This window comes from Propithecus coquereli, unplaced genomic scaffold (assembly GCF_000956105.1).
Source record: "Propithecus coquereli isolate 6110/MARCELLA unplaced genomic scaffold, Pcoq_1.0 Scaffold11, whole genome shotgun sequence".
In the NCBI taxonomy this organism is placed as follows: domain Eukaryota; kingdom Metazoa; phylum Chordata; class Mammalia; order Primates; family Indriidae; genus Propithecus; species Propithecus coquereli.
The window spans coordinates 4,351,587-4,370,871 of record NW_012134969.1 but is presented as its reverse complement, the minus strand read 5'-3'; positions in this window follow the sequence as shown (position 1 = coordinate 4,370,871).

Sequence of the window (19,285 nt, the reverse complement as noted above, 5' to 3'; positions counted from 1 at the left end):
TTTAGGCATCACATTGCCTGACTTCAAATTATACTACAAGTCTATAGTAACCAAAAAATCATGGTACTGGTATAAAAATAGATACAGAGATCACTGAAAAAGAATAGAGAACCCAAAAATAAAGCCACATACTTACAGCCAACTGATCTTTAACAAAATCAACAAGAACATACACAAGGAAAAGAACACCCTTTTCAATAAATGGTGCTGGGAAAATTGGATCGCTATACACAGAAGAAAGAATCTGTTCTTCTACACCTCACCATATATAAAAATCAACTCCTGATGGATCAAAGACTTGAATTTCAGGCCTGAAACTATAAAAATACTGGAAGAAAACCTAGGGAAAACTCTTCTGGACATTGGTCTAGGCAAAGAATTCATGACTAAGACCTCAAAAGCACAAGCAAAACCAAAAATAGACAAGTGGGACTTAATTAAACTAAAAAGCTTCTGCACAGCAAAAGAAATAATCAATGGAGTGAACAGACAGTGTGTGGAATAAGAGAAAATATTTGTAAACTATACACTTGACAGGGACTAATACCCAGAATTTACAAGGAACTCAAGCAACTCAACCAGTAAAACCCAAATAATCCCATTAAAAAGTGGGCTAAGCACATGAATAGACATTTTTCAAAAGAAGACAAACATATCTCATAACCATATGAAAAAATATTCAACATCACTAATTATTAGAAATATGCAAATTAAAACCACAAGGAGATATCATCTTATACCAATCAGATTGGCTATTATTAAGAAGAGAAAAAATGACAGATATTGGCAAGGATGCAAAGAAAGGGAAATTCTTATACATTGTTGATGGGAATGTAAATTAGTGCAATCTCTATGAAACGGTATGAAGATTTCTCAGAGAACTAAAAATAGAACAACCATTCAATCCAGCAACTCTACTACTGAGTATCTGTCCAAAAGAAAAGAAAAAGATACCTTCACACCTATGTTTATCACAGGACTATTCGTAATAGCAGAGATATGGAGTCAACCTATGTTGTCCATCAGTGGAGGACTGGATAAAGAAAATATGGCATATATACACAATGGAATAGTATTCAGCCATAAAAAAGGATGAAGTCATGTCTTTTGTAGCAGCATGGATGAAACTGAAGACCATTATCTTAAGTGAAATAACTCAGACACAGAAAGACAAATGCTGCATGCTCTCACAAGTGGGAGTTAATCATGTGTACAAATGGAAGCAAAGCGTGGAATGATGGAAAATGGAGACTCAGCAAGGCAGGGGGATGGAAGGGGGTGGTTGATGGGAGGTTGCTTGGGGGGTACAATGTGCATTACTTCAGTGATGGATGCACTGAAGGCCTTGACTTCACCATAATGCAATATATCAATGTAGCAAAATAAATTAAATTAAAACTACATTTTTTAAAAATTGAATGTTTTCTGGAAATATTGAAATTTACAAAATATATAGAAAAAACTTGAATAAAATTTTAATGTGATTTCTTTTAAAAAAATTTAAAAAATTAAATGCCACCTGTCACCATGTCCCACTCTTACACAGAAGTAACCCTGACTACATGTTGGGATTATACAATGTTATCAGAACTAATTTCCTCTTCATCCTAATAAAGTAATTTTGGAGCTTTCATCTTTTGCTTCATCAGTAATTTCAAAGAACAGTGCTTTTTAAATTTGACCTGCAACTACCAGTTGTATATGTCCTGTGTAGTCATATTTAAAAGATCATCAAGAAGCACTTACACTTGAAAATCTAGCTTTTCAAAAATGAAAAGCTAAATATGCCTGAATTACCCATCTTCTGTAGTACCTCTGTAAAAATGTCAAAAATGTATTTCATAATCCCCTTTAAGATAGAAAAAATAAGTATTGAACAAGTAAAAGATTTGCTGATATTGCAGTTATTACATTTAACAGCTTGGGCATACTCATTTGCTGAGGAACCAGATGAAGAGTTTGAAAAGGCCTGTAATAAAGTATTAATAGCAGTTTGATTTGTGTGGAGGATGATATCTCCGCTCTGTCTTTATTTAGTTCATTAATATGCCCAGATAGTATAAAGTTTGCAATTAAGTATGATAGAAACACAAACAGTGCCATCTTTTGGACAATGCTTAAACTTGATGCATGTGTACAGACATACAAACTTGTGTCAGGCTATGTACTCAGTACCCACAAGCATTCATCATAGATGTAAGCAAGATCTTATTTTTTATCATTAGTAAGTTTCCAGGACATGAAAGCTTTTATTGGCACTATGGGAATATAAGCCACCATGCCTGAAAATGGTATGTAACTTGCACCTGTCCACCTTACCTGGAATAGCATGCTCAGATTGGTTTTTTAATATCTCCATAGAAATGCCACTGGGGCTATGTGTTTATTTGCTTCTTGGAGGACCTGGGGACATTTTTTTCCTACTTAAGTTCCTTTCTAAATCTAGGATGAAATGTATCTGGCTGAAGTGTCAGGTTTCAAAAAATAGGTGGATGGATGTCATGTATAAAAATAGAAATGCTATTGTTATTCTTCTTATAACCATTATTCATAACTGAAGTGAGAGAATAGACAAGAAAACCCTGTTTCAGTAAAACTCATTTTGTGTTAATGGTGCCGATCAGTTCAGCATTGAGCAATCTGAAAAGATGACCTGTACATAAAGATCCAAGTATTTTAAAAGAGGAATTCCAAATTGTGATTCTATCGAGCATTTAATAACCATCTAGCATTGTGCTAGAAACTCTGCATGAAACAGGCCTATGGTCCCTAAAGTTATTGGGACAGTTATTGCTTGAAGACTATGTTAAGAGGGAAAATGTTTCAAAGGGTGATTTTAAAGGGGTGAGGAATATAAAATTAAAATGGAGGTGATTTTGGTGATGATGACAGCTAACATTTCCTGGGCATTTACCATGTGCCAGGCACTGTTTAAACATTGCACATGTATAAACTCACTTAATCCTCAGGAAAATTTAATGAAGTAGGCTCTATTATAATCATCATTTTGCGAAAGGGAAAATTGGGACAGAGAGAGGATTAGTAAGTCGTCCAATGTCACATAGTCAGTGACCACTTACTAGAAAATCTCACGTCAAAGAAAACTGAAAAAACAGTGGTTTTCCATAATGAAGAATTAATGGGCCAAAGCTAGGATAAGGGCACGAACATCAAATCCATTCACTCATTCAAGTAATACACAATGATTTGAGCACCTATTCTATGCCAGATACCATTGCCATGTCCGAGGATTGAACAAAACAGACAAACTCCCTGGCATCATAGAGCTTGCCTTAGAGTGGAACAGATACTCACGGAAACATCCTACAATGTCACGTAATGATTAGAAAAACAGAGTAAAGTTAATGAATACTTGGGGACACTGTGCCGGGCTCAAATAAATAAAAGATGAAATAACTGATACCTGCCCCCAAAGCACTGTGAGCCTGATGAGGAACACAGACAGATGCCGAGGGAGAGGTACACCCGGTCCGCCTGGACACATGCGGGGCTCCCCACCTAGACTGGCAAGGAGGGTTTCACAGGAACCTTTTCAGGGATGGTGATATCGCCACTGAGAATTACAGAATGAACAGAATTAACTGGACAGGAAATGTAGGGACACCTCAGGAAAGAACAAGCACAGAACACACAACTTGAGAGTTGAGCAAGATCTGGTAGTGCCATATGATAGGATCTTAGGATATGTGTAGAGGAGCAGCTACCAACAGCAGGGCCTGAAAGGTCGAGCAGAGGTCAAATCACAACGGACCTCATATGCCCTGAGCTGAAGTAGGTGCTAATCCCTAATCCCGAGGGCCATGCGTAGACACTGAGGGACCGGTGATGGGAAATGATGTGACAGATTCCATTTTCTGCAGAGAGCACTCCAACCATGATGTGGATCGTGGGCTGGAGGGGGACAAGGTAAAAACAGTCTAGGGGAGAGCGGAGGGGCTGGGGAAGAGCAACCCCACAAGACTCTTAGAAGAAAGGTGGTGGTTTATTGGATTTCGGGGAGGAATGGAAAGGAAGGGAAGCAGGAAGATGTGTGGGTTGCCATCCTGGGTGACTGAGACAACGGTAGCGTCACTCACAAGAAAAGAGAATACAAAAGGAGGGCAGAGTTCAATTTTCGAGTGCCTAACGCTTGCCTGACATTCCTGCCATCCCAGACATCGCTGTTTCTTCATCAAATACGCCATCATCTCTATCCCTTCCAGGCACTTGAAGAGGCTGTGGCCCTCCCTGATTTCTCGCATCTTCTGTGGGCTCCTCTCCCTGGCTGTCCCTCCTCATATCTTAGATCTCCCTCCATGCCCCCAGGCTGGGTGGGGCTCGGGTTCTCTCTCAGCTGTATTAGAGTCTCTTTCTACTTGTCTCTCTCCCAAACTAAACAAAGAACTCTGCCTAGATTCGTCACTACTCAGTTCCTGCCCCAGTGCACACCTTCCAGAAATACTTGGACTCCTGTATGAAATGAGCATCGTGTGAGCCCCTCGATATATGGTACAGAGCTCTATAGAAGGATCTGAAATGAGAGCTATGAATCTAGGCGTCATCAGCTGTTGGAAGCAATTTCCCTTCAACTGATGATCCCACAGCCCTAGGAGAGGAAAGGGTTTTTCCAGCATCGTCCTGAAGGGCAGCACTAAAAAAAAAAAAAAGAAAGAAAAGAAAAAAAATTCTATGTATTTATCATGCTCAAAGCACATTACATGTATCTTCTTCTGGCGCTTTCTATCTTCCCAGGAAAGCAGGTGGTGGTGTGCACTCATTTTCTTTCTACTTTTTTATTCCCTTTCCCCATTGATTTCTTTTTAGCTCAGATACTTTTCACACGAACAGCAAAGACAACATAGACACACTGAAATGATACATAAACAAGACCTCTCTCCTCAATTTCAGGGAATGACTTTTCTTTAAAAGCACAGGTGAAAACAATCTTCCTTCCTGTCCTCCTCTTCTAAATCCTCCCCCATCTCTGGAGACCTTCATGTCTCCCAAGTCTCGCATTTCTCTGTGTTCTTCTCAGCCTAAGTTTCTCTTTAGGAATAGTCACTCCTCTCCAGGTTGGCTCAGCCTGAGCCTGAAACCCTTTCGGCTTGTGGAACAGGATTTAGCACCAAACATCCTAGTATCATTTTCCTGTGAAGTTCTCTCACCAAGGTGAAGAGATGCATCATTTCTGGATGAGGTTAATGGAGACCCTGCTTCTGTGCACACCTTGGGTTCAGATACAATTTAATATGCTAATGAATGCTAATTAGGGTGGGTTATGGTGTGTCCAACTGTCACATCAGTTTATTTAACTGCACCCATCTGCTGGAAAGAGTTACACTTTCCCATCCCTGTGAAGATTATTTAAATTGAATGTGGAATAAGGAGACTTTGTCTTCAGTTCCCGTCTCTATAAACATCATTATTCACATTTATTTTGTGCCTCTTTCTATACCCCTGTAGACGTCTGAATGTCACACTTTCATAAAACATGGAGAAGGAGAGTGAACTGATTAACAAATATTAAGCAAATGCACAAAGGAAGTGTATATTCTTGCACAAATATGGAAGTAAGTACATGAGAGACCTTTCTGAAATGTTGCGCTATAGATGTTGTAAATGGCTTCTGAATTGATGGGTATTATTTTAAATTGGAATGAAACTGTGATTCTTGGTTGAATGGGTTATGACTTTCAAAAGTCTTTGAAAAAATTATTATAATAGAAATCTTGAGACTTTGTGGTAAAAGGCTTTTTGTTAAGAGTGTTAAAGAGAAAGTTTTTATTTTGAGTGTAGATGTGTATCTCTTCCAGTGGTTGAAAGAGTGATTTCAATGTAGGCTGACATGATTTATCTTTTTGGAGAATGTTCAAATGAATTTCTCCCTGGTTCAGATACTAAGTATGAGGTAGAATCTCTCCACATGTGGAATTTCAATGTTTGTGGACACCTTACTTTGACTTTGACACAGAAAGGATGTAACAGGAAGAAGACTTTGTGAAGCAATTTCATTGAAGAGAACTATTGCCATAGTGATTCTCCAACACTGGCTGCCACCCCCACTCCTCAAGAGCACCCAAAGGGTGCTAGTTCCCTTATATCAAGCCTGGCTGGGGGACTTTCTAGAAACAACTTAAAGAGTATTAATCACAAGGACGAGTGCCTGACTCACTTCTGGGAAAGCTCTGTTTTCCGTGACAACAGGATACTGGTGGCTACATTGCCATGGCCAAACATGAGCTATCTATTAGTGCTTTTAGAGGCAGAAGATTTGTGAGTGTTTCCTATGGACCAGACTCGGGCCAGGAAGAAGGCAGGGTCATTCTGAGGTTTATGAACAGTAATCGTGGTTTAGAAACAATAATCACAACAGTAATCACAGTTGGCCAAAGAAATTTTATTCTGTGTGCAGGTTTGCTATAAACTCCTCAATACAATGTCTACCTTTTGGAAAGCCAAGCTCTTTCTTTTATAGCTGTGAATACTAAGGGCCAGTGAGTGATTTCCCAAGGCCAGTAGTAAGACTTAGAAACTAGAATATCCAGCAGATTGCAGCTAGACCCTTCGGGTGAGCTACTGGCTTACAAAGGCAGACCTAATCTAGATCAACATATGGTGTCTACAACTGTCCAACAACCACTTCCTTCTGTGCACAGGTGTGCTTGCATGTCCTTTAGCAAAAGACAGGTCCTGGGTACAGTCTAACAAGAGTAGAATGTACAAAGGTAGCATTAACGCAACCATTGATTCAGGAGGTATTTTATAGTGTTTTGATAATAGACATGATGGATTCATTTTGACTCTATATTTATGATGGATGGGGAAGGAACACCAGCTGCTAGGTCTGACTTTTGTTCCTGGGTGCCTGGAGCAATCCGATTGAAGTGGCATGAAATAGAAAATGGGGAATTATGTCTCCTTGTTATACGCCGAAGTCTTTTCAAGTACTTCCACTGCTGCCCCACAAAACTGCATTACATCCCACGAGAGGATGCATTTCTCGATTGCCCTGTCTCTAAGAAGGAGCCAGAAAGGCAAAGCCAACAAAGCCGCACTGACCACTTTAAACACCCAGATCTGGAATAATAGGTTTCCAAATAATAGGTTTCCAATAATCATGTTTTAACATCTACACAAAGACACACACTGTGTTTTACAAGTTTACAACCATTTGGATCAATCTCATGGGGATATCCAAAGAGTCAAAATCTAAATATTGATTCCTTTGCTTATTTATTTTCCATATTCCTACACTTTTTCCTTTTGCATCAAAGTCTTTAAATTTGAAACACAGATAACCTGAGCCTTCAACTTATCCTTCTGGTCTCCAATAAATGGCAGGGAAGCTGTCAGAGAAGGGTGCAGACATCTGATTTTCCGAAGTAGAGCACCCTTTGTTCATAGGCAACAGGCCCTCTAGGAAAAGGTAGATACAGTTTTTTAAAATCCTAACTATTGAATCTGGAGGGATTTCAAAGTTGAATGAATGAGAGAATAAGTACTGTCTGCATCTAGTAACCAGGGTCTGCTTCATTATGTCATGCAGGCATTGTTTTGTCTTACTATGAGTATTATCATTTTGAAAACTTGATATCTCATTACTAAAATTTCACCTCCTTGGAAGGAGGGGATTGGGAAGATATTGGTCAAAAGCTACAAAATTTCAGTGAGACAGGAGGAATAAGCTCAAGATGTCTATTGTACAACATGGAGGCTATATAGTTAATAACAATGTATTGTATACTTGAAAATGGCTAAGAGAGTAGATTTTAAGTGTTCTTACCAAAAATAAATATGTGAGGTACTGCATATATCAATTTGCTTGATTTAGCCATTCCGCAATGTATACATATATCAAAACATCATGTTGTACACCATAAAATATAAAATTTTTATTTGTCAATAAAAAATAAATTAATAATGAGAAAAAAATTAATTAAAAATGAAAATTTCACCTCTTTTTTCTGTTTCCCTGAGTTTTCATCTTTCTTTTTCATTGACTATTGCTTTCATATCTCCTTCATATAATGATTACATTTCTTCTCTCTTTCTGTCACTCCCTCTACTCCAAGATACTATTTTGGGCAAGGGGGCAGGACTTCTCCACATCTGCTTCCATCCAGAGACTTTATTGGCTCATGTTCGCCTCACCCAGAGCCAGTAGATTAACCCCGGGGTCGTGCTCTATGATCTGCTTCTCAGCAAACTCTTCTCTAAGCAGTGACCACATCAACCTTTATTTAAATTTTTGCAAGACCGGGCCAGGTTCCATATTGTTGAAAACAGTCATAGACATCCTGAGTTGACTTTCGTGTTGTACTTGCCCCTGGTTTGTTTCTTTTTTCTTTCAAATCAACAGAAATCCATGCAAATGGGAAGGTGCTTGCCTGCCACATGATTTATTCCTCAGTCTTTGCAGGGCCCCCACAATTCATTTGAATATTTGCAATCACATGCAAGTTGTGCCCTGTGCTCTGTATCTCGAAGACAAGACTCTCTACTGCACTAACTAAGATATATTATTCACCACTCTAGAGGTAGCAGAAGGATTGATTTATGTAGGTACACACTGCTCACCCAGCAGCTGTTGGATTCAGAATCATTTGCTTAGAAAACCCATCAGAATTAAAGAGCAAATTTCAAAATAAATTGTTATCGTTTACATCTGCAGTCTGACTACATACACCCTTTGAAGTACACAAGAGTTCTTTGCCTAGATGTTTCTTTGAACCTCTTCTTAGTAAAAACAATTATGAAAGCAAGTGCCTTGGGAATTTTTCCAGTGACAACAGCCAGTGTTTGACCTCGTGATGTTGAGGTGGGCTTTCGACTTCATGTGATTTATGTTAACCACAGCCTGGCTCATCAGAATGAGTCAGAACGCTTGAATCATCACAGTCTCCCAGCTCTGAAGGAGCAAACAATCTGGAAACAGAAAATGGCTGTTCATTTTCTGCTGAATACTGACAGGAGCAGTGTTCCCTTCCACAAAGTCACACAGACTTCTTGCGAAGCATTCCCCGGGACTTGGACGTTCCTTGTTAGAAATGTGATTGGCTCTTGGCTTCTAATCTGTTTAGCTTAAGTATTCCTTCCAAAGCGTCCTTCAAGATGGCCATAGTTAGTGCATCCATTTAACAAAAGAATATGAGATTCAGAAAAGAAGTCACTTAAAGGCCGGGCATGGTGACTTACGCCTATAATCCTAGCACTCTGGGAGGCCAAGGCGGGCTGATCGTTTTAGCTCAGGAGTTCGAGACCAGCTCTGAGCAGGAGCAAGACCCTATCTCTACTAAAAAAAAATAAATAAATAGAAAGAAATTAGTTGGACAACTAAAAATATATAGAGAAAAAATTAGCTGGGCATTGTGGCGCATGCCTGTAGTCCCAGCTACTCGGGAGGCTGAGGCAGGAGGATCGCTTGAGCCCAGGAGTTTGAGGTTGCTGTGAGCTAAGCTGATGCCACCTCACTCTAGCCCAGGCAACAGAGTGAGACTCTGTCTCAAAAAAAAAAAAAAAAAGAAAAAGTCACAAGTCACTTAAAGCAATTTTGTGGCAAATATGAAATTGAATAGTCAGAACTCTGCTTAATCCAAAACTATTGCTAGCCTATGGTGAATCAGGTTGCCTCCCTCAACTTTATATAAATATTTTTTTTTCTGAATTATCCTGATGGGATTTGCCTTCAATGGCTTATCAACTTTCTGACAATCTTGACCCCAGGTTCACCTGACTTCACGTTTTAGCTAAATATAGGCAATGTTGCCTATGGTTACGGCCCTGGGCTTTGCAGTGAGATGCCTCAGATAATTTCTGTGTCAATCCTTGCCCACTGCGTGACCTTGAATGTGTTATCAGTCTGAAACATATGAGATATGAGATTGCCATATCTGTGGGTCAAAAATGGTCAAATATTAGCAATTTCATGTGGTTCCACCTTAATTTCTCTAAAAATTTTAGTTTCTTCCCCTGGGAAAAGAGGCAAAGTAAAAGAACCTACTTTTTGGAGTTACTACGAAAATGAAATGAGCTAATCCCTGTTAAGACTTAGTATCATGCTTGGCACAGGAGGGGTGTCACTTTTTTTTATCACAATCAGGAGTCACGACTTTTATTGTTCCTGACTTGAGCTGAGTCTGCTGAAGCAGTCATTACAGTCAGATTTTGGTGTTCCGGTATATCGCGCTATTTTTCAATACAGAAATATTCATTCGTAATGTTTGAAACATGTTAAAAATCTGAAAACTGAATTATAAGCTATACCTAGAGAGCTAAACACAGAGTTAAAATTTCAAATCAAACAAAGGTGCCATCCTTTAGAAAGTTTCTCACTACATTCCTCTCATTTAAAATCTTTCAAAAATAACTCATTGTTGGATTTTCCATTTATTGGGTTCTTGGTGAGGTTGAGTGCTTTTCCATATTTTAATTGATCATTTGTATTTCAACCAGAACTGCTTGGTACCCAAATCTAGCTGCAGAAGGAGGGGAGGGGAGAGGGTCTCAGGCTCTTTTAGAGACATTCTGTCATGTTTCCATCTCCCTGCCTCATGGGCAACAATCCTTCTGTTCCTCTCCATCCTACCCTTCCCCTCTCCACCCCACCCTCCATCTGATTTAGGCTCACAGAGTCTAACTCCTTCCCTAAAATAATTTACTTTAACCAGGATCTTCTTCAGTCAACATCATAGGTGGGACTCAAGCTTGATCCTGAACCTTGGTTCTTCTCAGGTAGCACAACATTAGAGAACAAAAACAAAAGACAATGGTAGCCACACCTCACTTAAAAAATACCGGCATTAAGCAAAATAAATACCAAAATACCAGTATTGTCATCTGGCTCCAGTATGCAAACTAATGGATAGCCTCAGTCCTGTGAAGTTTACATTCTAATGCAAAGCAAAAAGTTGATTTTGGTGCCCATCCACAAGTTTTTTCTCTAACCTGGAAAAAAGAAAATCATTGCATCGCCCCTTTTTCCTCTAGAAAATTCTTCCTTGCTGTTAATAATAATTGAGTTGCATGACATTTCAGCCAAGGCCCCTAACATTGATTTCATATAATATAAATAGGCTAAACAAGTGATTGATCAAATGCTAAATTATGCAGTATAAGCTTTAAGTACTATAAATGTTCAGAGAAAGAAGGGCTTCGTAGAACAGCTGGGACTCAAATTCTCTCCACTGAGTGATCCAGAAGAATGCGTCTCTTCTCTGTTCTGCTTCTATTCTTGGCTCTATTCTATGACGTCTGGCCCTTTCTCAGAAACCTTTAGAAATTTTGTCTTAAAGCAAATTAAAATTCTCAATCTGGAATTTCAGAACTCTAGACTCTATAATTTACCCTCCCTGGATACTCAGATTGTCCTCATTCCCAGTGCTGGGCTCACGGCTCTAATCCAAGCAACCCTCATTGGCTTTACCCACTTCCAACCTTCTGTTCTTACCCTTGAGCCTCTCCACTAATCTCTGCTCCTTTGGCAAATGTTAATACTGATTCTTCTACTTCTTCTCCTTCTCCTTCTTCTTCTTTTTCTCAAAATCTTCACATTTCCATCTAACTCCATTTAACACTGGTCACCCAATCATTCAAACCAATTTGACACATCTAACTATGTAACCATGGCAGGAAAATGGTGATGTTTTGGGATTTTGTTTTGGTGTCGTGGATTGGTTGTTTCTCTCATTTATTTTCTTACACAGCTTCATTTGTGCACTCCCGACTGCCCTAGTAAATTTAAAGCTCTTCAAGAGCAGAAGCTGTGCCTTCTCTTTGCTCTGATGAACTCCTTAGTGCTCAACGCTCTGCACACAGTGGGTGCCCCAGAGTTGTCGCTGACTGATGGATGTAATGAAAGCTTCAACAGCCTCGTGAACCAATGGACCACAGAGTTGTGTAATCATGCTGCTGTTTGTCTCAACCTCCACACTCTGGGCAGAAAGCCAAAGCCCACCCAAGACGCTGTAATGGTCTTATAATGACACAGTATTTGTTTACAAGCCTTCTTAAGAGAAAGTCAATTTGTAGCTTCTAAAGCCTTGAAGACATATTGTCTTATTAGCCCTCCTGTTGTGGCTTGGGAGTGATAGAACCCTCTACAGAAGAGGAGCAACCACAGAGGGAATGGATCCTGCTTTGTATGTTTCCTAGTGACATTTCCTAGTGACAATTGGTAGTGAAACCTCTGGTTCCCCTATTCCTTGAAGATTTCTTTGATTTCCTGGGCCAGTAGTGACCATTCCATTTTTTAAACTCCTGCAGTGTCTGTTGTCTGGAGTGGATAAACTGGTCTTTGGTATTTATAGCAGTGAGTAAACAATGCTGGCCAATAAAAATCACTGATGATAGCCAAGAAATAAGTAGGAGGTTCCTATTAATTATGATGCCCGGGTGCACAGTTCACAGATACCTTTTCTTTTTTGTATTTGCCTAAAATCACATGGCAATTAGAAAGCAATGATACCCATTCTTGGTCAGCAATAGACCACTGAGATGAAACAAATGCACTTCCCTTCAAGTCTGTGCTGCCAGTTCTCCTCTCTTTTCCCCTGGAAATGGATATTAGCTAGATCGAAACGTGGGAAGTCTCAGCCATTGGGTAGTCATGATATTAAGGCACTTAGCTTGTTTTTTTCAGATCCGATATGTTTCCATGGAAATCGCAGTTGGAAGCCAGCAACTGAGAAGTAATAATTCTGGTTTTCCCTCAGCTTCTGGCTGCTGAGAGCCAGATTTTCAAACAAGCTGAAGAATCTTGGAATCTTTGATCTGGGACATGTACCATGCTTCATTAAGATAAAAATCCCTGTAGTTCATTTTTTTTGTGACCCTCTATTAATCTTTATGACTGCCAACTAACATTAGGTCACCTCTAAGGATCCAGGAGTTGGCCCACAGTAGTAAAGGAAACAGCCATGCCCTATACTCAGAATACCTGGCTTCAAATCTCACAAACGTCAGTGATGGAAATGTGGGCAAGTTCTCTGAGCTCTCATAGTCTCCATTTCTTCCTATATAAAAGGTAAATTATTATCTCCAGGCTGATTAAGGGCACTAAATAAAAGAAAGTATAAGAAGCATTTAGTGTAGGGTACACCATTGGTGATCAATAAATGTCTATTGGACCTTAAAGGAGAGACAGAAAAGCAGAAAACTATCTATGTGTTTCCGCCTCTGCCCCATCCTTGATTCATTGACATCCTCACCAAGCCAAGAGACAACACTCTTCATTAATATTAGAATTATTTTATTAATATTAGGTTGTAATCCCTGACTCCAGATGAACTTCATGACATGTATTATTAATAGTTTCCTCTTGCCGCCATAACATGTTACCACAAATTTAGTAGCTTAAAACTACATGCATGTATTACCTCATCATTTCTGCAGGTTAGGTGTCCAGCACCTGGGTGGCTGAATTCTCTGTTCAGGGTCTCACGAGGAGGAAATCAAGGTGTCAGTGGGAGCCTCAGTTCACATCCGGGATTCAGGGTCTCCTAACAAGCTCACAGGTTGCTGATGGAATTCATTTCCTTCTCACATTTTGCACATGGCCCCCTCCGTCTTCGAACCAGCAACAGCACATCGAATCCTCATGCTTGGAATTTATCTGACTTCCATGCATAGCTGTGAGAAAACTCTGTTTTCAAGGGCTCTTGTGACTGCATTGGGGCCAAACAATAATTCAGGATAATTTCTCACCATAAGGTCAGCCGATGAGTAAGTTAGTTACATTTGCGAAGTCTGTTCTGCCAGGTAGCACAGCACAGTCAAGGGCATAAGACCAGGGCATGAAGGTTGTGGGGACCCCAAGATTTTGCCAAGCACATGATATATCAGTAGAATAAAAATGTGTGTCACTGCTCTTTACCTGTTACAAACAAGGAATTGGAAAACAGTGTGAAGTAACTATGGTCACCCCGCTGTCCAGGAGCAGAACAAAAATAACCCAATTTTCTTTTAAATGTTCCTGATAAACTTGTGATCTCCATACCAAGCATTCTGCATACTACCCCCTGAGTTTTACTCTTCAAGCATGTTTTCAGCCTCAACATCACCCACCTGCTTTTTTATTGGCCACCTTTTAAGTTGATTCAACAGCAAAAAAATAAGGTCCAGAAAATAAAAGAAAAATTGTTATTTCCATAAATTTGATTGTGCAGCACACAAAAAAATCTGAAAGTATAGTTACTTTCTCTTTAGAGAAACTCACAATGGAGACAGATTTCAATGGTGTGACTGAGTCCATAGAAGATGGGCTTCCCAAACCACTCTTCATGAAAACACCTTCAGAGAACCACATGTTCTCTGGAATATTTTCCAAAAGTCATGGGGCTAATGAAAAAGCAAAGATCTGAGCTAAACATGTGAAATCAAAGAGTCTCAGTACCTTGCCCATACCTTGCTGAAATTAAGACAACATAGACATATATGTGCTGGAAGGTTTTCTGAAGTTTGATCACATTTAATTATTTGTGAGGAAAAGAATGGCTCCTTTTCAACTCTATGCTTCTTAAGGATGATTGGGACAAATTCTCAGAGATGTTATGAACAATATTATAACCAAATGGAACCTTTCTCAGAAAAGTTCACCTGATTTTGAACTACCATTTTCTCTAGGTAGGTCAGGAAACAAGACCTAAATTGAAAATGTTGCTTACTTTAGAGAAAATGGCCCCTAAGGTCCCAGCACTGGGCCCTGAATTCCGGCGTTGAACACTGATGTTCTACGAGTGAGCTGTGTTGTTCCTTCAGGGAAGTGGTCTGGCTGGGACTGTAAATCTGCTTCAATTGTGGCTTCCTGTGAAGGTGCATTTTACATATCACCACTCTGAGTACAGCCCTATGCAAGTGGGCTGATGGCCATTGTTCATTTTTTCAGCAACACTTTAGTCTCTTGGAAAACAAGCCTCCCCCAACCCTCCAAGAACATTTGCATTTTGGGTTATAATGTGGCCACTGGGAACTACTCTTCCTCACTTTACAAATATTGCTACCGACTCAGGAACATCTGCCTCTAGAGAAAGACCCCCTTACTCAGGGTATTGCCTGTGCTTCTCCAGGGTATTGTAGATAAACCAGGTCACTAAGGCTAGAGACTTGACTTGTCTAACATTAATTCCTCATAAGAGAGCGATTTCCAATGTGAAGCAAAGCATGGCTTTACAAAGCAGCCCCAGTGATAGTTCATGAATTTGAAGATTGTATGAGTCAGGGTAGACCAACTGCTGTAATAAACAAATCCCAAATCAGTGGCATGTCAGAAGAAAAATTCTATCTCATTCCTGCCATAGGCCAAAGCAGGAATTCCTTGTGAAGTAGTTCCCCTGGCTGCCTCTCCTTCTACAGAGACCCAGGGACTCAACCACATCTTGTCTTCATCATCCTCTAAATTCTCAAAGTTTTTTTCATTCAATTGGCAAATGGAGAAAAATTGTGCACCAAGGTGCTTTGGAGCACAGGAATGTCACAAGATATTTAAAAATTTGGGGGGAAATCCAGCAATACTCCACATCTGCTGGACGCTGCAAAAACTACTATCAGGGTAGTTCCTTATTTCATCTTTAAATCATGCTGTATTAATTTTGATAATGCTATATCTTTTTGAATCTGGGTGTTCAGTGACTGCTGTAATAAAAAGCAACTACTGCATTAAAATCAATGTGCAAGAGGAAATGAAGACAGTGGTGTCCAATCTGATTTCCAGGTTGAAGGAGTTAAGCAGTGCCTAAACAAGCATACATGTCCCATTAGTAAGCAATTGTGGTTATCTAAGAATGAAATAAAAATATCATTTGGCTTTTAATTCATATGTATTATTTTTTCAAAAGCACAAACTTATGAGGACATAAATCCTTATTAAGTTGTTTGGACGTAACTTTATAACTGGAACTGTTTGGTATTTCTTTGGCCAAGGAGTACAGTGAAAATTTTACTAAGTCCCTGAGAGCACCATGAATGAACTGAGAATAAATGATTGTGTTGAAAAATACTTAAGGGCCAACCCCAGGAGTATTAAATAGTATACATCCCCTCCATCCACTTTCTGCTGGCCAAAATTTACTCAGATAGCTACATCTAACAGCAAGGAAGGATGGGAAATGTAGTCTAGCAGTGTGTCTAGGAGAAAAAGGAAAACAATTTGTTGAAAAACGTGTCATTCTGTACTGCAGAAATGAACAAGTAGAGGCACAAAACTGTCCCGCAGTTTGATTTGCACTGAAAAATAATGCAGCATATATTCTCAGCATCTCAGAGCACCTCACCATCCCTTGTATTCTACAGCTCTTAGCATCTACAAAGCACATAAAAACCATGGCTTCATTTACTTCTCATAACTTCATGAACTGGGCAGAGCAAGGATTGTTCCCTCCCTTCACAGATTCAGAAATAAATTGCAGACACTGGATTATTTTAGTTCACCCAGATAATGTAACAGTGACAGAAGTCAGACACAAATCCAAGTTTTACACCACCTCAAGGGGTTCTTTCTACTACAGACTATGGCCAGGCCAGGGGAAATTCATTGGATAGGTGTGGGCTTGTGTTTAAAGGCAGCTATATGGTCTGTTTGGCAGAGGGCTAGGATAAGTAGGAATGGAAAAGAGTACTGTCAGACAAGCAGCCCCTGTTCTACAAGCAGAGGATGGTCATGTCCTAAACGTGACAGTTCTTGGGACATGAGGGACTGTCACGCAAGGTACAATCTTCAGCTCCTACTATGCTGGGCAAGCACACAGAAGGTACCTGGACTCCCCATCTCCCCAGCTGCTGTAGTTTGAATGTATTCCCCAAAGTTCATGTGTTGGAAACTTAATCCCCAAAGCAACAATGTTGAGAGGTGGGACCTTTAAGACGTAATTAGGTCATGAGGTCTCTGCCTTTATGAATGGATTAATGCTGTTATCACAGGAGTGGGTTAGTTATCAAGGGAATGGGTTACTAACAAAAGGATGAGTTCAGCTTTTCTCTCTCTCCTTTCCACCTTTGTTCATGCGATGACTCAGCAGAAGGCTCTCACCAGATGTGGCCCCTCAATCTTGGATTTCCCAGCCCCTAGAACCATGAGCTAAATAAATTTCCATTTGTTATAAACTACCCAGTTGGTGGTGTTCTGTTACAGCAGCACAAAACAGGCTAAGACACCAGCCTTGTAACTTACACAGGCTTTGTTCAGTCAACTCTCAATTGCACTGACGATTAGGGAAAGGAATGTATCAGGAGAGAGAACTGATATGGATCTTATCTGCCAGCTGAATTGCCTTATGGTTTAAGCCAATTTATCTTGAGAACTATTTTCCAATATAATTGAGTTATATTAAAAGTAGTCTCTCTCTTCTTTAAGCTCATAATTATTAATGGATAGAAAGGAGACTGGTCGGGAGTGGAGAGAGCCTTTCTGGGGTTGGGATTTACCATGATAACCCACAACATGAATAATCCTTATGTAATCCATATAAACACTTGTCTAACAGAGGCAGCTTGCTCAGCCTCTTAAATTCTCTTCTGCCCCAGTAAACAAGAGGTTAAAAACCTGGAAGCATGGGACCTAAAGAAGTTTCAAGCTATTGTTTTACTGCTCTGAATGGTGGGCATGTGGCGAGAGACGCTGAACGATTGAAGGTAGTTGGGAAGGAAGTCTCTTGCATGGCCAATCTTTATGTTATTGTATTTTCTGTTTACATTTATTTTCTTCTCCAAGCTTCAGATGAAAGTCATTAGAGTCAGAGATTTCATCACTGGGTATAGGTCAGAGGCCAATTGACTTTCTGATATGTTCTCTTTTTTCAGCAGTCAGCTGAAATATGCTGGTTTGGGGGCATGTGTAAGAGATGATTTGAGGCCAGCCTTTGGGAAGAAAACTGTGCTCTCTCGTGTTCATCAATGATTTATAGCTGCCTGAAGTAGAACTAGCTTGCCTGCACAGCTATACTTAGAGCCAGGCCAATTGAGTCTGACAAGGCAGAATCTCAAATTATTGATGAAAGGACTAAGGGCCACATTTGAGAAGTTTATTCTTTTGGTGTCGTTTCTAGATGTGCATGTAACTGCCTCATCCAGCACACTTACACCCTGCAGCTTTCTCTAATCCAAAACACATGCATCCCAGGCAGCTGTGTGAAGTACAGCACAAAGAACTCCCAGTTTTCTTTCCTGCCACTACAAAGAAATCTTTAATTTAGTGATGTAAAGAAATCACTAAAGAGAATTTTTGTTTTTATAAGGTACCTTCACTGAGGCTTAAGATGTGTTACTAGTAATCCATTCCACTCGTTGAATTTCCTGGAGAGTCAAGGAAACAGCATGGTTCTTGTTTCTAAATGCAGAAAAGAAAAATCTAATGTTTCAGTGATTTGTTTGAACTCAACTAGCTGGGAAGCGATGGTAACAAACTAAACCACTGAGTTTTCAAGGCCTCAAAGGAGCTCCCCAGTGCATTAGAGCTTTGTCTGTCTCAAGCTCATCCAACTTCACTCACTCACCCACTCAGGGTTCAGTGTGTTACTCTGCCAGGGCCACCGTAACAAAATACCACAGCCCGGATGGCTTAAGCAACTATTTTCTCACGGTTCTGGAGGCTGGAAGTCCAAGATCAAAGTTCCGTTGGGTTGTCGTCTGGAAAGGTCTCTCTTCCCAGCCTGCAGGTGGCCACCTTCTCACTGTGTCCTCACATGCTCTTTCCTCTCTGCCCACATCCCTGGTGTCTTTTCCTCCTCTTATAAGGACCTATCAGATTAGGGCTCCATGCTTAACGACTTTATTTAACCCTAATTATCTTCTTAAAGGCTTTGTCTAAAATTACAGTCATGTTTGGGGTTTATGGCTTTAGCATATGAATTGGGGTGAAGGGAGGCACGATTCAATCTTCAACACTCAGTAATCAATAATTTTCAGAACCACCATTTACGATGTGCCAGGTATGGTGCCAAGTGCTTTATATGCCTTGTATCATTTAACCCATTTAACAACAACACAAAAGGTTGGGTGAAGAAGAACTTAGTGTGGGAAGTGGTTGGAAGATAGGCAAACCTGAGCTGTTTCACTCCAAAATACATACTCCAAACTTACGTAAAGAACTGCTTACTTTGTCAGGCTAAAATAGTAATTTTCAATTTCTTATGTGTTTTATATTTTCTCAAATAACAGAACTTTTAAAGAAATTTTAAGATTCAAAACCACATTAAGCAATAATTTAGATATAATCAATATTAAATTATTACACTATGTTACAGATGCCAATAAAACTACCCACAGTTATCATACTGTTCACCTAGAGGCCCTTTAG